The 25,524-nt window shown below is 42.1% G+C and overlaps 1 long non-coding RNA gene across 1 annotated transcript; it reads left to right on the forward strand.

The window, feature by feature from the left end:
- Positions 1-221: 221 nt before the first annotated feature.
- On the forward strand, positions 222-9,946 carry LOC120405704. Its single transcript, XR_005598791.1, has 3 exons — positions 222-326; positions 7,925-8,067; positions 9,471-9,946. It is a non-coding gene; the product is annotated as an uncharacterized LOC120405704 (long non-coding RNA).
- Positions 9,947-25,524: the final 15,578 nt, after the last annotated feature.

A 25,524-nucleotide genomic window follows, 5' to 3' on the forward strand; every position in this document is an offset into this window, starting at 1 on the left:
GTAGACCAGGCCAGAATTAACACCAGCTAACATGGCAAACACTCATTCCTATAAATCAATCATGTATTCAATTGTTTGGTTTTTCTTTACTCTAATTACAGTATACACATTTAGGAGGCGCACCAGCAGACAAGATCATCACAGAAGCCCTGAACATAGAGAAAGTGAAGCAGGGGGGAGTGATCCGCTGTGCTGAAAGCCGCAGAGTTCAAAGAAGAACAGAAAAACTGTTTCTTAGAATTTAAATACCAGCAAGAGGATGCTGAGCTTCGTTCTCGGGTTTCAGAGGAACTGCAACTAGCCAAATTATGAGAGTCACCAGAATGGTATGTGAACAGTACAAAGGCAAATATTCATCTAATGGCTTGGAATTAAATTAAATGATCTGCAGTATACATTGTGTGGAGGGGGAGGGCAGAGAGAGAAATGAAACCATTGTCAGAAGAGCTCAGCAGCCAGAGCTGGAGTTGGACTTCTAAGAGAACTTGACTTGACTCCCATTTAGGCACCAAAATAAGTGGCCAGAGTTTTAAAAGAGCTCAAAGGACCTTGGGGCCCTTTTGAAAATCTGGCCCCGGTTGTGGTATTGAGTACTTGAAAATCTGGAACTACAGCACTCCATCTTCCCCTGCTCCTTTCAGTTACACCAGTCTGTGTAAATCCATTGTGCGTTTAGTCTGTCTTATAAGTGAGGTGTTGTTCGTCTAATACAATAGGTTGTTGTGTGCTCAACAGGAAAGGGCAAAAGTTGCAGAGTTTAAATTAAAGTGAAGTCAGTGGAAGTTTCTGCTTTCATCTACATGGGTGACTTTGCCCTGAAGTGTTTAACTCCCTTTAACTATTTATTTCATCTGTACTTCAAAACCATGCTATTTTTCCAAGAGCAACAACTTAAAAACAATAGGCAAAATTGACCTGCCTCCATCAAAATTACTGGTGTTGTTCCAGGTATCTGAGATCGGCTTGTTAGCAGTTATAAAGAGAGTTTGATTTTCTACCACTGTAGTATAAAGAGAGGAATAGTTTATTCAGAAATCAGTCTGAAGAACTTATAAGCCATTGATTCTTCATATTTTAAATCTGGAATTCACAAGAATCTCATTAAACTATGAGGTTGACTTAAAAATTCTGAAAGTAGAAGAACAGGCCTGAAAATAATTTAGGGCTCAATCCTACCACGTACATAAAACTCTCATTTACATTAATAGAAGCAATATGTTCTGTTTATAGAAACATGAAGATGAGGTGTACATTTGTGCACCTTGATATATGGTACAGGTTTTAAAAGCACTTAAGTACAGACAGACATGCCAGAGTTGGACTCATTTATAATGGATGCACATTCTGGGTCACATGTATCATGGGCTATTTCTGTACCATGTAAAAGTGGAGCAAGCTGAAGCTGCAGTTCCATTCATATATTTATAATTTTGAATGCACAATTGCAATTCCTGCCAGGCAAATTCAGAGAAATAGATTTTCTAAGGAATTTTTTGCTGCTATGCTATATGTTGTATGCATCTAAATTAAACCAGGAAAGCCTCTTGGTCATAATCTGAGCAAACTAATAGACATTCTAATCACTATTGATTTACAGTAAGTCTGATAATGAGCTGCTGGAAAGACTTTACTAAGCTGCACATAAGTGCCTGGAAAAGACACAGTCAGTTTACAAAGGAGAGAGTATCACTGGTAGGGAAAAAACAAAACAAAACAGATAAACAAAAGGTTTCATGGACAAACGGTCCCAGTTTTCATGTTGAGATAAATTCACGCTTTGCCACAAACATAAGTAAGTAGTAAAGTTTGTTGTCCCAGGAGTAAGCCATGGACCATATTGTGACTCCAAGATTCCTTCTGAGGTGGGAGGTGATTTGATCCAGCCTTATACTTGATGCTAATTTCTCCTTCCTCCACATTGGCTCAGTTATGATAGCTGCCATGGTGAGGGAGGTGGAGCCAAGGCTCCTCCCACTTCCCATACCTGTCCACCCACTCCCCACCCACCTGCACAGCCCTGTGGCGACTGCTCTCCCCTCCTGTGCTGCTACCAGTATATAGGTAGCCCATCCAGGGGACTAATGGCACCCCATATGCCCCCTTATTCCCCTGAGGAGGCACATAGGGCAAGTAGTGATCTCACCATTTATCTTGAGAAGGATAAGTTACCTTTTCAGAGCCAGACTGTATGTATAATATGGCAAAATGCTCTTTACCTTTGTTAAATTTGCAAAGATCGTGTTGCTGGAGGGCATCTTTGACGGTCTTTTTGTTCTGGGTGCGTACAGTCTTTTACCCAATGGGGGCCCGGCCTCCAGGAGCTCCTGTAATACAAATACATAAATGATTAAATAATAGAGAAGAATATACAAATAATACTGCAATAAAATAATAAAAAAGTCTACACACTATGCTGGTTGAATAACATTCATTTATTCTCTAAAATTTCACATTATTTTTCAAGTACATTATTTAAAAAAATAAAAATAAAAATCTATTTTAGATTATTCATCCCGCTTAGAGATTTATGATAAGGACCCAGGGTGGGACAGAGAATCTGACCAATAACCTTTGATCTCTTTATCAAGAAGTTTATTTCAAGTGTCATTGGCTATTGTTTTAAAGAGGAAAAAAAATCACTGTAGCTCAATCCTGCCAATGCTTATGAACATCTTTACACATTAGTCCTGTTGATATCAGTGGGACTATTCCTATTTAGAGAGTGTGGAGTTGAGCATGTGGGTAAATGTTTGCTAGATCAGGCACTGAATTGCTAGTGTTTTCTCCCAGGCCCAGATTTGCAGATAAATTGGCCTGGGCTGCTGGCACCATTCCTGCTCTAGCACCTTTAAGGCAAGTACATGGTTTAAAGCAGAGAAAAGGGGCTTTCCAAACCTTGGACCTAACCAGAATAGGACTTCCTTGGTGCAGGAACTGAAGACAGTTACAGTCTGAGGACACCCTTCCAAGCCTCAGAGTAAAGGAGATGCTATGAGCATGTTAGCACAGAGCTTCAACAAGAAAGTCAGAAAGGAATCCTACAAAGATTGGAAACATGGACAAATTGCTAAGGAGGATGTCCTGAGTGCATCACTCACTATTGGGCTGGCATTTCCTCATGGTACTCTGAGGATTAGCTGAGGCTGATGTCCCCTCCAATCCACAGCTCACACACCATCAGTCTGTCTCTATGTCTATCTGCAGCCCCTCTCACAGCCTCAGGAACCACAGCATCCTCTGTGTGGCTCAACCCTGCAGCCACATTACTATCAGTGCCCTCCCCCACTTGTAGGGAAGATTTAGCTTCTCAATATTCCTAGGCAATCTTCCCACTCACTACCTCTAGTGCCACTTGCTCAGTAACTGGTAGGGGAACCCTGGCCCACCCTCTTCTCTGGATTCCAACCCAGAGACCCTCAGCTCAGCAATCTGGGCTTCTCTCTGGCCTCAGTGCTCTTCCTAGTACTGGTTCCCCTTTTTATCCTGGACCTACCAGTTTCCAAAGCCTCCTTCCAAAAAAATGACTGTAGCCTGCAGTCTCCACTCAACACTCCCTTTCTCCTAGGAATGCCTCCCTTTTTCTCAACAGCCTCTCTTATTCTCAGCTCCTAAACCCCGCCTATTCCTGCCCAGCTAAGCCTCCTTAATTAGCTTCCTAATTGGTTAATTGACCCATCTGGCCTTTATTAAACCCTGCAAAGTGAGTGTGGGGTAGACATCTCATCACAGAGGAGAACAAAAGACTAGTATAAGCATGTAGGGAGAAAAGTAGAAAGGCTAAGGTACAAAATAAGTTATACATAGTAAGGGACATAAAAGGTAGCACAAATAGTTTCTTTTAATATATTAGGAGCAAGAGAAAGATGAAGGAAAGTGTAGGAAATATAGAAGAAGAGCTAATAACTGATGACATCAAGAAGGCTGAGATGTCTAAAGCCTATTTTGTTTCAGCCTTATTAAAAGATTAATGGTAACCAGATATTCAACACAATTAACATTAACAAAAAGGGGGAAGGAATGCAAGCTGGAATAGCAAAAGAACAGGTAAATGAATATTTAGCTAAATTAGACTAGCTGGGGGAGGGAATAGCTCAGTGGTTTGAGTACTAGCCTGTTAAGCTCAGCGTTGTGAGTTCAATCCTTGAGGGGTCCATTTAGGAACTAGGGTAAAAATCTGTCTGGGGATTGGTCCTGCTTTAAGCAGGGGGTTGGACTAGATAATCTCCTGAGGTCCTTTCTAACTCTGATATTCTATTCAAGTCAGCAGGGCTTGCTGAAACTCATCTTAAGGGACCAGCTGAAACAATCTCAGAACTGTTAGCAATGATCTTCAAGAGCTCCTGGAGAATGGCAAATAAAGTACCTATCTTTAAAAAGAGGACCTGGAAATTATATACCAGTCAATCTAACTTTAATACTTGTAAAGATACTGGAACAAATTATGAAACAATTTCTAAGCATCTAGAGGATCACAGAGTTATAAGAATAGACCACATGGATTTGTAAAGAACAAACCAACCTAAATTTCTTATTTGATAGAGTTACTGGCCTACTGGATAGGAAGGAAACAGTAGACATGATATAACTTGATTATAATAAGGCTTTTGACGCACTCCTGCATGATGTTCTCATAGGGAAATGCAGTCTAGATGAAGTTACTATAAGGTGGGTATACAACTAGTTAAAAACTGTCAAAACAGGGAGTGTATATCTTGTGGGATCCCACAAGGATCAGTCCTAGGTCTGTTACTATGCAATATAGTCATTAATGACTTGGATAAGGGAGTGGAGAGTATATTTATAAAATCTGTAGCAACCTGGATGGGGTTGTAAGCACTTTGGAGGACAGGATTAGAATTTAAAACAATCTTGACAAATTGGAAATTTGGTCTGAAAACAATCAGATAAAATTCAATAAAGACAAGTGCAAAGTACTTCACCCAGGAAGGAAAAATCAAATGCAAAGTACAAAATTGGGAATAACTGGCTAAGCAATAGTAATGCTGAAAGGGATTTGGGAGTTACAGGGGATCACAAATTGAATATGAGTTAACAATGTGATGTAGCTGCGTAAAGGCTAATATTCTAGGGTGTATTAACAGGAATGTTGTATATAAGAGGTAATGGAGTTAGTTGTTCCATTCCATGCAGCAGTGGTGAAGTCTCCACTGGAGTAAGTACTATGTCCAATTCTGGAAGCCACACTTTAGGAAGGAAGTGGACAAATTGAATAGAATCCAGAAAAGAGCAACAAAAATAATAAAAATGATGAAAAGTTAAAAAACCTGAGCATGTTTGGTCTTGAGAAAAGACTGAGGGGGGACTTGATAAGTCTTCAAATATGGTGAAGTCTGTTATAAAAAGGACAGTGATCAATTCTTCTCCATAACCTCTACAGGTAGGACAAGCTATAATGAGCTTAATTTGCAGCAAGGGACATTTAGGTTAGATATTAACAAAAACTTTCTAGCTTGGGAACAGGTAATAATTGGAGATATACCAATCTCCTAGAACTGGAAGGGACCTTGAAAGGTCATCAAGTCCAGCCCCCTGCCTTTACTAGCAGGACCAATTTTTGCCCCAGCTCCCTAAGTGGCCCCCTCAAGGATTGAACTCACAACCCTGGGTTTAGCAGGCCAATGCTCAAACCACTGAGCTATCCCTCCCCCTAATGAGGTCTATCCTCAAAGGCTTCCAATGGAGGTTGTGGAATCCCCATCCTTGGAGGTCTTTAAAAACAGGTGGGACAAACACCTGTCATTGATTGTCTATGTTTATTTGCTCCTGCCTCAGTGGACTTAATGACTTCTTGAGGTTCTTTCCAGCACTGCATTTCTAGGATTGTAGGTAACACTGTGGAGATTCTGGACAGTGCTGCTGATCAGTGGTCAGCCTGCGGGAATCACAGTTTAGATGCTTCCCCTGGGCTGCCCAAGTTGTACCAGGGACCCCTCTAGTATCCAAAACATCCTAGGATAGTTTAATGCCCCTTACCCCCTACTCTCTGTGGACCTTAAGACACAGGACAGTACCTCACCCAATAGCTTATTATCATCCTATGCGGCACAAAATATTGAGTAATTTGCAATGGGAGCACAAAGGCAATGTAACAGAGCATGTGGGTATGATCCTTGGGATTTTTTTGTTTTTTTCCCCAAATACTTGCAGTTTGGTGTGTTGCAAAGCAAAACAAACAAACAAACAAAAATTGTTCTTTAGGATTATCCTTAAGATCAAAGGATAAAAATCAACCCTGGCAGCAATAGGTTAGAATTATTCAGAGACGGAGATGAATGCTATGGAAGAGAATTGCTTTGTTTTGTAAATTTCACTGAGACGACAAAACTATGAATGACGACTATATACTGTGAAATAACTTGTCCTACATGAGATTGAATAAGAAATTCCTATAGCATATTGGCTGTTACAAGGAAATAATTTAAAATTATATATAGAAAGCCTATTTTTTTAAAGGTATAAACACAAGAGAACAGAGTTAAGATTGGAGTTTCATTTTAACTGTATAATTCATGACTTCAGAGTTCTTGATTACTTAATGTTAAAGTTCATTAGTATTGGGGAGGAGGGCATCTATTTGTTTTGGGCTTTGGGGTATTGAATTAGTACATACACAATGAAGAGGTGAACAGAGAAGGTCACAAATAGAACATAGGCATCCCCTCTTTAATCCCCGCCCAACACCCATGGTCACTTCCCAGAGAGCAACTCAACCTGAAGAGTTATAGGGAATATGGCAGACAGCAAACTCCCTTGCTGCCTGTGACAGCTCCCTCAAAAAGAAATTGCAAGAGAACCAACAACCCAGTATTTCAACCAAGACTACATATTTACACACAGTCTTACAGGTTCTTTTTCTTAGCGTATGAGCAAAGGCACCATCTGCTGACCCCTGCCATAATATAATTAATTTGCAAAAAGAACATTTAATGTATATTTCATTAAAATATACATCACTGGGGGATGGGATAGCTCTGGGGATTGTAACGGAATACAGAGCCTTCCACTCCTGGATAGCTAGTCTAAGGCCAGCTCATATGAAGAGTGATGGAAAGTTGCTACCGTCTGGTGGCCTAAAGGAAATGTAATTTGGTGAGGTTATTTCTGTGCCCAGTGGACAGGTAGCCAGGTTACAAGAGAAACAACCAAAACTGGAATGAATTGGCTCTGATTTTGGTTGTCTCAACAGAGAGGTGGAGTATTCAATGGGCACTGAGAACGGATTATCCTCTCATCAATCCGAGTCAGGGCTGAGGCATGTTGGCACAGTGCTGTGCTGGATGTTTTCCCTACCAATACTTTTGCTGCACGTGGTTGGTGGATGAACAAAGGACCTTTCTCAACCATTGCACGGACAAAAATAATTTTAAAATGTATTAATTTAAAAATTGTAACTAACAGCAATCTCTGGCATGGCAAAGAAGGGGAACCCCCTGGATTTACTGCCAATGGCTGTTAGTTTTCTCCTGTGAAGAAGCTAAGTTCAGTAAACCTCTATAGAGGACATAAACAGACATGTTGTTTTTTCCCAGCTATTTCTGAACTGGGCCACATCCCTAAAGAATTTCAGTTTCCTGTTCAGTGGCGTCTCAGCAAAATGATTGCAATATACACAAAGATCATCTGGGAATTGCTCTGAAACCACTTACCTTCCTGCACTCTGTTTTTGCAATACAATATAAATCTGCTGCAGCAAAGTGACGCTTGTTCAGCTGTTATCCAAACCCTCCCCGATTTAGCTAAATAATTTGGGTAATTTGAAATGTGGCTCCTGTGGGATTGAGGCCAAATGGAAATTTGGATAACACCCCTTTTTGTGTATAACATTTGTATTTTGCTTTGGGTTCATATATGAAGTAGATAGTGTTGCCCCTGCTTCCTACATTAATATTCCATCTCTCCCCAGTGTTGTCCCTCTGCCATTCTACAACCTTGCAGGTAAAGCTGTGCACTGGAGGAGAAATCAGTGATGTGGAGTCCAGCTGTAACGTCCTTTCTATCTATCCAAACACCAGTCCTGGAACAGAGGCAGTCACAAATAGCATGCAGGTAATCCCCTTTTCCTGAAATTGCAGGCCTGGTTCCCAGGAAGCTACTAATCATCCACCCCCATCTCTCCCAGCAAGAACTTCTTCCAAATATAGAGAATAAAGCCGAGAACAAATGCTGCTATCTGCCCCAGTTTCTCTTAAAGTATAACTGTATAACAAACAAAAATACAGCAGTTCTTCAGAGACTAAAAACTTGCTCACATAACAAGAAAAATTTTTGGTAATAGAATAGTATGTGTAACAATAATATCTGGTGTCTTGCACCACAACAATATTGTGGGAAATTACAGTACAACCAGGGGCGGCTCTAGGAATTGCGCCACCCCAAGCAGGGTGGCACGCTGCGGGGGGTGCTCTGGCGGTCGCCAGACCCGCAGCTCCGGTGGGCCTCCTGCAGACGTGCCTGCGGGAGGTCCACTGGAGCCGCGGAACCAGCAGACCCTCCGCAGGCACGCCTGCGGGACGTCCATCGGAGCTGCCTGCCGCCCTCCCGCGGCGCGCCACCCTAAGCACGCGCTTGGTGCGCTGGGGTCTGGAGCCGGCCCTGAGTATAACCTGCTTACTGAACATGTTTATAGTGAAGTTCCACTGATAAGGTCAAATCCTGAGGTGTTTACTCCATTTCTACTCAAGCTAATTTCTAATGAAGTCAAAATAAAAAACTCAGCAAAACCTGAGAAGCGACCTCAGGATTTTCAGAGAATAAATGTCTTATTTTTTCCTTGGTGTTTCAGTGATCTCTCATTTGTAGGGCCTGGTCCAAAGCCTGTTGATGTCAGTAGGAGTCTTTCTACTGACTTCAATGGGCTTTGAAACAGGCCAAAAGTTCCACTCTGGTATTCCCAGTGGAATGAAATAATCTATCTACAGGGTAGGTGCAAACACAGCATTACAGTTGGAGCTGGTCAACATTTAACAATTGTTTTAAATAAAGCAATGACATTTCCAAAACTACATATTTTTGTGAAAGATTATAAACACTGTCAACACTTTTTGGTTGTCATAATGTCATGGCTTTTTAATCTCCCCCGCCCCAATTTTTTTTGTATTAAGCTACAATCTGAAATGTTTTAGTTTACTGAAGTGGCTTTTTAGTAAATGAAATATTTCAATACACTTTTTGGTACCATTTTCAATAAATAAAAAGCAAGATCTGCATGAAGCACAACCGTAATGAGGAACCCAGCGAGGACAGAGCCAGCCGCTTCTGTTCTTGTTTCCTTCTGAACTGCTTCCGTCGGCTCAGGGACATCAAGAAAGAGCAATTGACATGGGGGGGCAAGGCAATCATTCATGCTGCTAAAAATAAGAATAATGCGTAAGTTTTATATAACACGTTGTATCCATAGATCTCAAAGTACTTTACAGAGGAGGTCAGCATCTTTATTCCTGTCTTTACAGATGGGGACTTGCCCAAGAGCACTGCAGGCTACATATCTGCTGGACTCCAATACATTGTGATATGTACCTAGCACCCAGAATAGCACATCAGAACCCAATGCCCTACTGAGGAAATGGGCGGGGGGGGAGCTGCCTCCCTGTGTATTTGTTTTTATACATCCCAGCATGTTGCAGGCTTTTAGACTGCTGAGGAAGCAAATGAAAATTAATGGAGCATCTGAAGGGGGAACAGAGTAAATGACATTAGAGCCATGAGGAAGATAAAGAGAGAGAGAGAACTTTAAGGACAAAATGCTGAGCATAACAAGGCAAACACTGGACAATGCAAGATGCAAAAGAATAAGAAAAAAGTTGTCTCTTGAACATTCTGGGAAGCTGCATTTCTTTTATTAAAGTAAGATGTCAGTCAACTCCATGAGAGGACTGAAGTCATCAAGATGAACACTACAATACTTCGATCCTTAGCAGATTCTGTTACAGAGGTACCTTGAGACTAATGAAATCCAATTAAAATAGAACCTAATTATACCATACCTGGAAATCCAGTCACTATTGGCCCAGTTCATACGATCAAATTTCAGTTTCTAGCATTAAAAACAGAATCCAAAAGCTGGGATGAAGCATATGTATTATCCTCAGAGGATTGACCAAGACGACTTTAATGAGAATTAGATGAATCATTGAAATAGATAAAATTAACATTAATGGTATATAGTCGATACAGCTCTACCAGTCCACAGATTCACCATGTGGGAAAATGGGATTCACAGACAGTTTGGGGTCTGCCCTGTCCCTGAGCCTCATGGAGTTACTGAGCTTGGCCTTCTGTGAAGTGGGTAAGGGTTGTGCTGAGCACAGAGCTCCTCAACACACTGTGAATGGAGGTGAACTACCAGTGGAGATCAGGGGCTGTTTCACACAATGTTACCAAACAAGGAGCTGCCATGGGACTTCTGGGTCATTGGGTCCCAAGCCCACGATAGGCAGAACTGCTTGTGTGAAGTGTAGTGCAGACTCTCCAATGCAGGATGAAAAATTTCTGGCTAATGCAGCTTTGTGGAAGTAGCCTGAATGCCTTATTTCTTCTCCTTTATCACAAGCCCTCGCTAGGGCACATTTCGGGTTTTCCTTTCCTCCTCTTGAAATAGGAAACCTCTGGTAATGGGGTTTACAAAGCCCTATACTGAGCCTAGGCAGCAGAAAGAGGAAATTCTTCACTGCTACAGGCAATCAGCCTGACCACACCCTCACTCAGGTGACAGAATTTGAAATCCTGGAGGCCTTCGCCCACAGCCGTGACCAATATAGAAAACAAGCCCAGGGGGAGAACAGAGAGGGAGGGGGTAGAAAGGCCTAGGATAGTAGAAAGGTAACAATCCTGTGCCAGGTTGCTACTAAGAAACTGATAAAAGAAGACTGCAAGAGCTGGAGTTTAAGTGCTGATAGACTCTTATCCTAAACCGAGTTTATGCACTGGTCTAATTGCAGGCAACTTGAAGGGGACTAGTTAGAAGAAAGCTGAGACCCCTAGAGAGACGGCACCAAGAGCAGTTGACACCTCTATCCATTCTTCTCCTAGTTCCCCATACAAACACATCCCAGCTCTGGGCACAATAGCTGTTATTCCACCCCACTTCTACAGAACTGAGTATTTCCTCCAGCTGGAATGGCATAGGAGACTAGGACACAAATTTAGGTAGGAGAGAAGTTTGAGCATCACAGCTTGGGGGATGTGGCAGTAAAATGGCTTTGCAATGAGCCCCAAAATGGCTTGAATCTGCCCTACTAGAGATTGCATTTGTCAGCACTTCTGGCTAGACATAAAATCACATGAGTTAAGAAATGAGAGGCTGAAAACATCTTCAATATAAAAGTGTTACCATTGCTTATATGTAAGCAATAGCCTCATTTTTGTCTTGATTTTAGTGCATAAAAACACCTCCAGACCATAACAATCTCACTACTACAAGATTAAGAGAACCCTACACAAGGGACTCATTCTAATGTGATCACATTGTTTCCAGTTGGAGAAGATGGGCTCCAGATTTCATGGACAATTTAGAGATATATCATTTGAAATACCAATAAAGCAAAAAGACTAAATGAAATATTCAATTAATTGTTTTAGTACATTAGTTTCATAGACATTTTTGTGTGATTTACTGCACGCATTAAAATGCTAGTAAATGTTATCTACATTATATAAATTAGAGGTGAGAAGGGGAATTCACAAAGCATATTTTTGTTTGGTCTTGCGTTACTGTTGGCACAGATGTCTTTAAACTATGATTCATGAGCTATAGTCTCAGGGTGGGTTTACTCTTAGCCTGGAGGTACACTTACATTAAATGAGCACTTCGTAATGCATTCACTACAGGTGCAGGGTGGAAAAAGAATCCTGATGGTTAAAAATCAACTCTGGATTTCAGAATCAGACCTACTGTTTTCTCAGCAGCCCTGGCACAAATTAAAGAGATCCTCAATTTTATCCTCAAATCTAGGGACAATAGAGTAAGCAAATCAGGAATATTTATTTCTTATGTTGAACACCCCTTAGAAATACTTAATATAACTAAAACAATGAATTAAAAAAACTGCAATTTTTTTCTGATGCTCTTGTAGGTGATTGACCATGGGTTACATGAGGACATGTGAGGCTCTTCTGATATTTCAACTTCCTCATTAATCTGTATTCAGTTATTAAATTCCAGGGACACAGAAGAGGAAAGAGAATATTTTTTTTCAGTATCAGTGGGGTGCCAAAATTTGATTTAAGGTTTCTATTAAATCTTTAATTGAACATCTGCTTCTATTAAATTATTATACTCTTTCCTAGTACATTGGGAATTTGTAATTTTAGGATACTGGGTAGATTCATTAATGTTTGCACATCACTTTGAAGATCAAATCCCTTAAATCATAAGCTCTAAATGTTAGTAAAGTATTGTTAGTAGTGTTGAAGCGGTGGATATTAGAAACAGAAGGGGTGGGCACCTGAACTAGAGCTCTGTGTAAACTCATCTCTTTCATCAACAGGAATTGGACCAATAAAATATATTACTTCATCCACCTTGTCTCTTCAATTAACATATTGGTAATTCCAAAAGTTGAGCCTAGCAACCCTATTCTTTGGGAAACTTTAGATGCAGATCTGGATTAGAACTCTGGGGCACAGTTCCTTCCACCACCACAGAAAATTTCAGTTTTTGGCAGAAAATAAAAAACTAACATTTCAATCCCCCAGGGGAACTATAGCTCAGGTGCCTCGAGTGCCCATCCATCTCTATCAAACAAACTACCTCTCACAGGATGCAGCATGACCTCCTCTCTGGGTGAGGTGATGCATCTTGGGAGATGCAGCCCAGCTGGAGAACCTATCCCAGTGGTCCCCAATGTGGTGCCCGTGGGCACCACGGCGCCTGCCGGGGCATTTATGTGCGCCCGCCCAGTGCCCAGCATGGGAGAGAAGCTGCAGCACTGCGCCTGCTGGGGACAGAGAACTCCGGGGCTGCGGGCGCCAGTGTTCTCTGTCCTCCCGGCTTCTCTCTGCACTGCCCAGAACTGGTGCCAAAAAACCCCAAAACACAGAAACAAAACAAAAAAACCCAAACCACTCCGACTCTGCAGAATGGACGGAATGCCGCCCCGTAGCATGTGCTGCCCCAGGCACGTGCTTGCTCCACTGGTGCCTGGAGCCAGCCCTGTATGTGAGTAACTGTTGGTGCCCGCCTCACTCTTCTGAAAACATGAATATGCTACTGGCCACAAAAAGGTTGGGGACCACTGACCTACCCCATCAAGAAGAATGGGTATCTGAGGCAACAGAACTGCAACTCCCATGAGGCACAGCATTTCCAAAGTGAAATATTTTGGTGTTTGGGAGATTCGTTTTCCAAGGAAAGCAAAAACTTTGTGTAAAAAAAAATGTATTTCATGGAAAGCCCAATTTTACTTGAAAGAACAGTTCTAATGAAAAATCTTCAACCAGCTCTCATTGCATCCTATTGGTAGTCTGAATATGTAAAGCCACAGCTTCCAGCCATTGGATCTTATGTCTTTGTTAAATTAAAGAGCCCCCTGCAATCAGAAATCTTCTCCCCATGCTGCTACTAATAGACTGAGATAAAGTCACCTCTTAAATCTTGTCTTTGTTGCGGTTGCGGAGGTGAGATATGGCCAAGGTGTCAACAAGGGCTCTAACCGTAGAGATGGGCTTCAGAGATTCTGTAGAAGGAAAAATTGACAGGCTATAGAGCAGAGAGTGAGATAAAGAAGTCCAATATGACCACTGAGGTTGTGAACTAGGATAAGAGGAGATACTGAAAGCGATGAATTAGAGCTGGAGAGAGCAGGGTTTGGAAAGAAAGATAAGAAATTCAGTTGAAAAGAGAATTAATAACAATGCAAATTGCAACAGATTTGTCACTACAAAGAAGGAGGCCATTGTATTTAATTAAAACACACTGCTATTTCATGTAAGAACACTCACTCTGCATCTTGCCAACATGCTGCCTGCCTAATTGGAATATAAAAAGGGCTGGTAGTACTGAGATAAAACAGAAGCCAAAGCAACAGCTGTTTTTAAAAATTGCCTGTCCACCTCATGATTTTTTTTTAATACGCAGTTATTAAGCAGCCCTATGCTTTATGAAATAAGGAGATTAGATCATTCAACTTGGAATTTGACAACAGCAGGAGTTGAATCTAGAGGACAGGTGGGGTTTCAGTGAAGACGTTTGCCATTGCACATCAGGCTATGTTGGAACAAGAGATTGTTGCCAAACCCCTGAGGTCTTTTCTCTGTTTTCACACAGGCAAATTTCTACTGGCTCAACAGGAGTAGAAACAGTAAGGATGATAGGGACTTGGTCCACTGAATTTTGGGTCTATCCCTATAAGAGCCAGAGAAAGGCGATTCTACATATTGCAGAGTCTCACTAAGTCCTTTTGTAGACAATGGGTCTGATCCAAAGACATCTGAAAGCATAGGAAACTTACCACTAACTTTGATGGTTTTTGGATTGAACCCAGTAGCCAGTGTGGAAAGTATAACCCGGGCAGTGCACAATTCTGATCTGTGAATTTCAGCCATGCTATCTTCTCAAGGGTGAAATTACCCATGAGAGCTGGACAAAGCACTTACAGTGAAGTGACTTGCTCCCAGTTTATTTCTATTTTAAATTTTCCTAATTTGTATAAATCAGAGCCGGTGGCTGAGAGGTCAAGTGGGTCTGTATAATCCAAGTCCTGTCATTATGTGAAGGAGTTTATGGAGAGATTGATACTGCATTGAAATCCCAAAAGGTGCTTTTAGCACCATTATTTATATGGTCTATTCTATTCTCTTTTTAACATGCAAGGACATTGGGAAGGGGAGGCGAAAAATGAGAAAGCGTAACACCACAAGCATGAGCGAGTTTATTTTCAAATGCAATTACAACACAAAGCTAACGAGTTGGAGTTAAGCAAATTAAATGGTTGAAGTACTAGTACTTTATCGACTGATTATACATAAAAGGAAGCCTTGAAGGAGAGCTGTGTAAGTTAGCATTATGTCATCTTTCCCTGACTCTGTTGTGGTCTCACCTCATACCGTCCCCTCCCATCCCACACACCCATCCAGCACCAGACACAGTATTGGCCATAATCCTTTGTAGGCCAAAGCATTGATCCTGAAAAGGGAGCTGCAAACATGGACCTTTTCTCCTGCAGTAATTCCCACCAAAGTCAATTGAGCTCCTTATGGGAGTGTGGGTTCCATGCTTAGAGATCTCTTTTTCATGATGAGGGCCCAACTCTGTAGTCTCTCCACACACCAAGTCCTAGTTAAGTCAAAAGAATGTCTACATGTGGAGCGCTACAGAACTGGGGTCACAATGAGACCCTTTATTTCAGTGATGTAGATAATTATTAATCAGTCTCATAACCAATGCAAGTGCAAGCAGACGGTACATCTAACAACATCAGCCTGGACAGCTGACCTTGATCCTTCACCAAGAGATCACCCAGTGCAAACAGTGGGCATCTCTGTGACAAACCCATATCTAGACACCAGGGAGTTGTCTCACCACAAAAGTTTTTGTAACCTTAACCCAGAAGGGAAGATTTGAAGTTGGACAGTAATTATACTGACTGCTAATGGTCAGTTAAGCAGAGGCAGCACCCTCTCTAAGGGAGATGCCAATAGTCTTCATTAGCAATCTCTGTTATGCTGCTCTTACCTCAGAGCCATCCCTGCTCCATCGGGCATTGTGAAGCCTGAGCTCCAGGAGAGAAATTCCACTGATTTGTTTGTGTCCCCCATTGAATGACACTACACAAAACCCATCAAGTGAAACCCAGTGAGTGGCCATGTTCCATCTTTAAAACAACTCACGTTTCCTTTGTCATGCTCGCAGTTTAAAGGGAGAATTGGCTTTCTTTTCTCAGCCTTCGAATGCAGCAACATTTGGTAATTTAGGGTGAGATTTTCAAAACCACCCATTGGAATTAGGCATCTCAGTCCCATAAATTCCAATCTGACTCCCTCACATGCTTTGGAAAACCACAGCTCAAATATGATCCACAGTGTATCTCTATAAAAAGAGCAGCCTTTTGGGCACTAGTCACTTTAGAGAATAAATGCTAAGTGTGCTGGGGCATGAACAGTACACCATCTAGCACATGGGGGGGCCCTCAGTTTTCATTGAGCCTTCGGGTGCTGCCGCCATGATCAAAATAATAGTGAAAACATGGTCTCCGTTATGAAGAGCACACAAGTTAAAACACCAACCCCACCACATGTTGCATCGATAGGCAAACAGTTTAATGTTGACTTAAAATGAAATATTTTCTTTTTTCCTAATAGAAAAAAAAATCAAAAAATTCTAGCACAAAATTCCCAACCAGCTCAATCTGTAGGTTATAGATGTGTGTGTGACACTTCTACACGCATGCATACATGTGGGTACATACACACACAAAATACCCCCTCTTCAGGAAATTACCTCAGGACATGAAGTCACGGGACTCTACACATGCTTAAATTTTGGCACATGCTTAAGTACCTTCCTGAAGAGGAGCCAATATTCGTGAGTGACAGAAAAGAAATGAGTATAAAAATTAATTATAAGAATAATTAGGTTTGCTACAAAAAACTCAGCTCATTTGGAGAGCAGGATGCATTGATACTTAATTTATCTTTTGCATTCATCTTCATCTTAACTAATGATGCTTCAAATTGTAGATGTATGAACAGGAAGTGAGGAAGAAAAATAAAATGAACAAACATTCCCCCATGAGTCAGATATAAACAAAAAAAAAGATGATTAATTGCAGATCTTTCAGAAAATAAGTTTACAGTCTGGACAGAAATCACTCAAGCTCTGTTCCTGGTTAAAATAGTGTAATAAATCACGATAAACAGATCAAGATGCAAAAGGATAAAATACATGCTTTCCTGTGTCAAAAATATAAATACCAGGCAGGACACAGACATGGCTGACAGAGCAAGGTGATGGATGGACATCCTCTAGTTCATGTGATCGCTTGAAATTACAATACGCAGTACTGTATCTGAGTTTGCCTGCAGGTTCCCATTATCGAAGATAGGATGACAGAAGCTACTAGGTCTCAGTGTTTATGATTTTTTTAAATTCAATTGCAGGACACAGAGGGCCCGATGCAAAGCTCAGTAAAGTCAATGGGAGTCTATTGACTTCAATGGGCTTTGGACTTTATATTAAAATAGAAAGTATTTTTCCAGAGGAGATACTATGAAAGGATACATGTTAGCAGGAGCAACCACATCTATTATTCACAGAGAGAAGAAATTCTAGTGGGACCTGCTTGATCATCTGTTATTCGTATATTCCTTGTCAGGAAGTCTAAGGCACAGATCAGTCGCTCTTCAAATCAAAGCGGTTGTTTCTTCTTATTTAAACCACAAACAAAACACCAGCAGCTGAACCTCTTTCAAACTTTAGTCACATTTCAGAAAGAGGTGGCCTCATGAGGAAATATTTTGTGTGACTCACAACAGGCACAGATAGGATACTGCTTCGCTGAAAATTTGAACAAAAAATGCTGAAGGTGAAAGAGCAATTGTATTGCAATGATGTTTTCAAGGATTTTTTTTAAAAAACCACCTCTGCATTAAAAAAAAATGTTAAGAGGCTAACATGATTCATTTCCCCAGCACTTAGCATATGGGTTTTAATAAAACCACCTCAGTTAAGAAGTCCTTGAGCCTTTATTTGGTGTTCTTTGAAAAGCGAAAAGCAGGAATTGAAATATCACAGCTGCCCAGCTATCTAGTAGTTCTTTCATTCCACTCTCTTCTGCCAAAGTATCTCACCACCCACATGGCTACCCAGGAGGCTGACATCTCTCTACATCACTCCATGATTATTCCTATTAGTGTCTGAGCCCAGATGAGATCATAGAAGATTAGGGTGGGAAGAGACCTCAGGAGGTTGTCTAGTCCAACCTCCTGCTCAAAGCAGGACCAACCCCCAACTAAATCATCCCAGCCAGGGCTTTGTCAAGCCTGACCTTAAAAACCTCTAAGGAAGGAGATTCCACCACCTCTCTAGGTAACCCATTCCAGTGCTTCTCCACCCTCCTAGTGAAAAAGTTTTTCCTAATATCCAACCTAAACCTCCCCAACTGCAACTTGAGACCATTTCTCCTTGTTCTGTCATCAGCTACCACTGAGAACAGCCTAGCTCCATCCTCTTTGGAACCCCCCTTCAGATAGTTGAAGCTGTTATCAAATCCCCCCTCACTTTTCTCTTCTGCAGACTAAATAAGCCCAGTTCCCTCAGCCTCTCCTTGTAAGTCATGTGCCCCAACCCTCTAATCATTTTCATTGCTCTCCACTGGACTATCTCCAGTTTGTCCACATCCTTTCTTTAGTGCGGGGCCGAAAACTGGACACAATACTTCAGATGTGGCCTCACCAATGCTGAATAAAGGGGAATAATCACTTTCCTCGATCTGCTGGCAATGATCCTACTAATGCAGCCCAATAGGCCATTAGCCTTCTTGGCAACAAGGACACACTGTTGAGTCATATCTAGCTTCTCGTCCATTGTAATCCCCAGTTCCTTTTCTGCAGAACTGTCGCTTAGCCAGTCAGTCCCCAGCCTGTAGGAGTGCATGGGATTCTTCCATCCTAAGTGCAGGACTCTGCACTTGTCCTTGTTGAACGTCAGATATTTTTAGCCCAATCCTCCAATTTTTCTAGGTCACACTGGACCCTATCCCTACCCTTCAGTGTATCTACCTCTCCCCCCAGCTTAGTGTCATCCGCAAACTTGCTGAAAATGCAATCCATCCCACAATCCAGATCATTAATGAAGACGTTGCACAAAACTGGCCCCGGAACCAACCCCTGGGGCACTCTGCTTGATACTGGCTGCCAATTAGACATTGAGCTGTTGATCACTACCTGTTGAGCCCGACGATCTAGCCAGCTTTCTATCCACTTTATAATCCATTCATCCAATCCATACTTCTTTAACTTGCCAGCAAGAATACTGTGGGAGACGGTATCATAAGCTTTGCTCAAGTCAAGATATATCAGGTCCACCACTTTCCCCATATCCACAGAGCCAGTTATCTCTTTATAGAAGGCAATCAGGTTGGTCAGGCATGACTTGCCCTTGATGAATCCATGTTGACTGTTCCTGATCACCTTCCTCTACTCCTAGTGCTTCAAAATGGATTCCTTGAGGACCTGTTACATGATTTTTCCAGGGACTGAGGTGAGGCTGACGGGTCTGTAGTTCCCTGGATTCTCCTTCTTCCCCTTTTCAGAGATGGGCACTACATTTACCTTTTTCCAATCGTCCGGGACCTCACCCGGTTGCCACAACTTTTCAAAGATAATGGCCAATGGCTCTGCAATCACATCAGCCAACTCCCTCAGCTCCCTTGGATGCATTAGATCCTGCCCCATCACTAGAGCATGTCCAACTTTTCTAAATAGTCCTTAACCTGGTCTTTCATCACTGAGGGCTGCCCACCTCCTCCCCATACTGTGCTGCCCAGTGCAGCAGTCTGGGGGCTGACCTTTGCCTGTGAAGACTGAGTCAAAAAAAAAACAACATTGAGTACTTCAGCTTTTTCCAGATCATCTGTCACTAGGTTGCCTCCCCCATGCATTAAGGGTCCCACACTTTCCCTGACCTTCTTCATGTTGCTGACATACCTGTAGAAACCCTTCTCGTTACCCTTCACATCCCTTGCTAGCTGCAACTCCAATTGTGCTTTGGCCTTCCTGATTATACCCCTGCATGCTCGAGCAATATCTTTATACTCCTCCCAAGTCATCTGTCCAAGTTTCCACTTCTTGTAAGATACCTTTTTGTGTTTAAGCTCAAAGATTTTTCTGGTAAGTCAAGCTGGTCGCCTGCCATATTTGCTATTCTTTCTGCATATCGGGATGGTTTGTTTCTGTGTCCTCAATACAGCTTCTTTAAAATACAGCCATCTCCCCTGGACTCCTTTCCCCCTCATATTAGCCTCCCAGGGGATCCTGCCCATCAGTTCCCTGAGGGAGTCAGAGTCTGCTTTTCTGAAGTCCAGGGTCCGTATTCTGCTGCTTTCCTTTCTTCCTTTTGTCATGATCCTGAACTCAACGATCTCATGGTCACTGCTGCCCAGGTTGCCACCTACTTCTACTTCCCCTACCAATTCTTTTCTTTACTGCTCCCTTACATACAGTGCAACTCCTCCACCTTTTCTCCCCTGCCTGTCCTTCCTGAACAGTTTATACCCTCCCATGACAGGGCTCCAATCATGTGAGTTACCCCACCAAGTCTTTGTTATTCCAATCACATCATAGTACCTTGACTGTGCCAGGACTTCCAATTCTTCCTTGTTTCCCAGGCTTCTTGCATTCGTGTACAGGCACCTAAGATAGCTAGCCGATTGCCCTACTTTCTCAGTCTGAATCAGGAGGCCTCCCCTGTTGCACCCTCCTCCTTGTGTTTCCTCCAGGTATCACACTTCCTCACTTACCTCCAGGCTTAGGTCACCATCCCCCGGTGAACCAAGTTTAAAGCCCTCCTCACTAGGTTAGCAAGCCTACCTGCGAAGATGCTCTTCCCTCTCTTCGTTAGGTGGATTCCATCTCTTCCTAGCAATCCTTCTTCCTGGAAAAACATCCCATGATGATTAGGATTCTGTTGCGCGAGTGCTTTACAAATACATGGTAAAAGACCACCCCATCCTAAAGAGCTTACAGTCTAAAGTTTAGACTCTAAACAGACAAACCAGAAAGGAAGTATTATGTTTCCCATTTTAGACACGTGAGCTGAAACATGGAGACATTTGAACCCAGCTCTTCTAAACCCCAGGCCAGTGTTTTAAACACAAGAGCATCCTTACTCCCAATGTTAATTAGTTTCTCTGTACACATTCCTAGAGGTAGTGACATTGGGGGAGATTAAATCAGTAGGTGAAAGAGTGGTGTTAGCCTGAGAGCTAGAAGGGTTAGAGGGACAGAATTATCCACTCCCTCTAGAGGGGAAAAGGCAGTTCTGGCCAGCCTCGTTTACATGAATTATATGGAATTACCCATGGTTTCATGTATTGTACTTGGTTACTTTAGCTGGAATTTGTCTGTGCTCTGATGGTATAAATAGGGTGACAGACAGCAAATGTAAAATATCGGGACGGGGATGGGGAGTAATAGGAGCCTGTATAAGAAAAAGACCCAACAATCGGGACTATCCCTATAAAATCAGGACATCTGGTCACCCTAGGTATAAATAAGAGTGCTACTGAAACTGTACTCATGAAGGGGCATAACAATTGTGGAATATAGGCCCTTGTATCAGTGGGTCACCCTCACTCTATGGGTATTGAAGTGTGCAACTTTAATTTGGCCACCTTGTGCGTATGCATTATGATACTGTCTTTAATGACATGATCACATAATACTTTTTCCACAGGACCCCTGACTTGGATTACTCTATTATTGGATTACCTCCCTCACTCTTCCAGTCCCCCTTGCTGAACAAATGAGTCCTTGTGGACTTGTTTTTTGTACCATTCTCCCAGAGACTTGAAAATTGTTTGTGCACATCTGGCATTATTATCTACTGGAAATGGCTAATAGCTTTAAAAAAATTCTGTAAGTTTTACTTACTCAGTTCCAAACATTGAATTCCCTTTGGCTGTATTCACACCCGTATTGTGTCTGCTTTCCTTGAATATCTTAGAGAGGGAGTATGTTGTCAGATGTTGTCCATCATTTTTGTGTTCTATGATATACAGGCTTTTATACCACGTCCAGCATCATGGTGCTGAAATCCTAGTCTAGAATGTGCCTTTAGACTAAGCAAGGAGAGGTGCATAAACTGCACTACTCCAGGATGCTGTTCCTCAGAAATACTTCCTGGCTTCCCTCTTGCTCCAGGGATGAGGAAAGTAGTAATTTACTGGTGGCCTATGCATCACTGGCTGCTCTAGGGAAGGAGTAAATGAGCACAGATCACTTTCTCCTACACTCTCACCTACATTCAGGTAGCCCGTACAAAGAGATGAGGGGAAGGTGGGGGTCATGTAGGTGTGTTATCCAACTCCCAGTCTAGCCCCATGGGAGTCATGTGTACATATCAAAGGGCTGACTTTGACCCCAAAGAAGCAGTTTAACTTTAAAAACCAACATCTGATGTGTTATATATCCCTGAATTCACATGCCAATACAATCGGATATCCCTCCCTCCCTCCAAACAGTGTGTACAAATATTGATTTACCCCACTAGCTATGGAAACTGCTTTGCTATGCTAGTACATATTCTAGCAAAGAAGTTTTATTAGTCTTTACAGCTAGAAAACATATCCAGCACAGGTAAAATGCTTATTAAAAGCAGCATTTAATTTTCCATTTAAAAGCATTACAAATCAATTCTCTGCCAGGTCTGTAATTCCCCTATAGCAAGATTGGCTTTGTCATTTCACCTGAGTCTTAGAAACAGAGCAAATCACAAAATATTAATGGACCTCTGAAGTTCTACTGCAACAGGACAGAAATTAACCCTTAGCATTTAGTTAACACACTAATGCTGTGATTTTCAAAAGAGCCTAATAGGACTCAGATATTAGGAATGGCAATATACAAAAACCTGTAGGAGAACACTTCAACCTCTCTGGACACACAATAGCAGATTTAAAGGTAGCCATCCTGCAGCAAAAAAACGTCAGGACCAGACTTCAAAGAGAAACTGCTGAGCTTCAGTTCATTTGCAAATTTGACACCATCAGCTCAGGATTAAACAAAGACTGTGAATGGCTAGCCAACTACAGAACCAGTTTTTCCTCCCTTGGTTTTCACACCTCGACTGCTAGAAGAGGGCCTCATCCTCCCTGATTGAACTAACCTCGTTATCTCTAGCCTGATTCTTGCTTGCATATTTATACCTGCCTCTGGAAATTTCCACTACATGCATCCGACAAAGTGGGTATTCACCCATGAAAGCTCATGCTCCAATATGTCTGTTAGTCTATAAGGTGCCACAGGACTCTTTTCTGCTAATAGGACTTGGGTACCTAAATCCCAGATGCTCCTTTGAAGATTTCAGCATAAACGAATGCAATGATGATATAGCCTACTCATCATTTTTGCTTTTCTGCATTTTTTTTTTAAAACATTGAGTCACTGATCAAAAAGTACAGAGCATGACTCTTAACACAGGCACTTCCCTTCTGTAGTACGGGTAATTGAATATATAGGAACTCATTACATAATGGAAGCAGAATGTACTGACCCTCTTAAATAAGGGGGTCTTCAATATGCTGAATAGAATACAGCATATTGAACAGTCTGGAATTTTTTGTAGTTGAATATAAATATATGCAGCCTATGACTTGCATTTGATTCTTACGGTTGTTAAAGAAATACTGTGAAAGAAATTCTATCTTCCTTACACAGGTATACCTTCTGAAGTCCTACCCATTCCTCCTAGTCATATACTTTCATGGATCTGCTGCAAATGTGAACATCTGTAACACTGTATGGTTGCAGAAAATGTTGTTCTTGTGTTTATACCGAAGTTCTAGGGGGTTCGTTCGCCGGACCTGCCGCCAGTCATCATGCCTGCGGAGGCACTGGGGCCGGGACGAGCGACCTGCCGCAGGCGTTTGACAGACCCAATTCTCATTTACGTTAAGGCTTAAGGCCCTGTAAACGGCTCTGGGAGTGAAAAGAGACCCAAATGTTGGTGTAAATGTACTGCAAGGCCACTTTACACTGCCAGAGCAATGTACAGGGGCCATAGCATAATGTGAATGAAGCCCATTGTGGCTGCAATGTCCCTGTTTACAGGAATTGGGCACTTTTAATCAGATTGTTACATTGGACCTTATGAAATACATTCCTACAAGTCAAGAATTGGCTCGGGACCCAAATTCAAAAGGGCAGAGAAATGCATGTTTGTTTGTTTTTTTAAAAAGGAAGTAATTGGAAATGAATTATGGATTGGAACTGCCATTTTCACACAGCCCTGTTCCAGTCTCCCTTGCCATTGCCACAAAGTATCATTTTTCTTGTTGATTTTTTTTAAAATAATTTTTATCTTTAAAAATGTATCTTAGTGTTGGGAATTTCCTGAGACCCCAACCTGTGTCCCCCAAAGACTTAACTGAACTCCAGGCTTGTCACTCAGGTTTCTTTATTCACATACAGCAAAGCCAAACTGAGTTGATTAGGCTCAAGTGCAATGAAGTGGGTATAGGGTGTACCACAGCTCCCAAAAGCAGGAATATTAAGCAGTGTTTATACATATTCTACAACAGGTTACCACATGCACATTCCAGTCTACATCTTACCATAAGCTCTAGGACTGGTTTACTAATTTTTGTAATCAATACCTGTCTAGCTCCTCACAAGCTGCACTATATGCTAGAGCACAACTACAAGCTATCACATATTTCTTCCTCCTCTACTGTTCTTCATCTACTAGCTACATATTATTTACAAGGCCACTGTGAATTAATGCTTTGTTCATTGTTAAACTCAGTTTTCATCCTTCTGCTTCCCTTCGTCATTCAGGCTAGGCCTATACTTATTTGCCAAAAAACAACCAACCAAACCCGCCCCCCCACAAACCTATGCCTGCCCCATACCCACACCAAAAACCCAGAAGGAAGGAATATCAGCAGCCAAGAAAGCATTCATACACACTTTATAAATTAACTGGGGAAATTGAGCTGATAAATTATCACAAAAGTATGGTTGAACAGGATTCTTCGTACCACAGCCCACTGTAGACGGGGCATATTTGTGGGCCTGATCACGCCCTGGATGCACAGATGTACCCCCCCCTCCCCACATAGAGGGAAAAAAAGGCTCTCGAACTCTGTGGCCGTGCCCACACCTATCAGAGAGGTGAGGGAGCGGACTTGGGAGGGGCCAGAAGGGATGCACTTTCTTACCTGCTGTGCCAATCAGGGAGGAAAGATAACACAGCTCCTGACCACTTCTGTAATGAGGAAACCCCACATTAAAGTACTGCCAGGGAGGTGGGGCAAACCATTGGGACACAGAGTGGTCCTGGAGACATGGGCCTTTGTGCATGTATCCCCAGGGCTCCTCTGGGACACATACAGATCACCGGGTATTTGTAGAGGTGGGGGCTGACCCACAACCTGTTCTGTGAGAGCCAAATTCCATGCCTCCTATATGGGGACAAACCACTGAGAGGAGACCCTCACGGATGATATTTCCTCCCCATTAGCTCCATCCCACAGGATTTTACGTGCGAAGGGGCAAGCAGCCACTTTCAACTGTTGACAAAACTCTTCTACACTGGGGCAAAGCCTCTTAGCGTACAGCACAGTACTGTCAGTGATGGGCCAGGGAAATAGAGTTACCCCTAATCTGTATTTAAAGTCACAGCGCTCTGGGAAGCTATGCCAACAGTCTCCCCAGACAGAATCGGCACCAGCTGAGCTGCTCTAAGAAAATGAGCAGCAATGTCAAAAATAGTCTTAGCCTATATAAAGATGAGTGAAAGCTAAGCCCGCACCTATAGTTTGAACCATTAAAGTACAGAGGAAATAATGA

Source organism: Mauremys reevesii, linkage group 5 (genome assembly GCF_016161935.1).
Source record: "Mauremys reevesii isolate NIE-2019 linkage group 5, ASM1616193v1, whole genome shotgun sequence".
NCBI lineage: Eukaryota > Metazoa > Chordata > Testudines > Geoemydidae > Mauremys > Mauremys reevesii.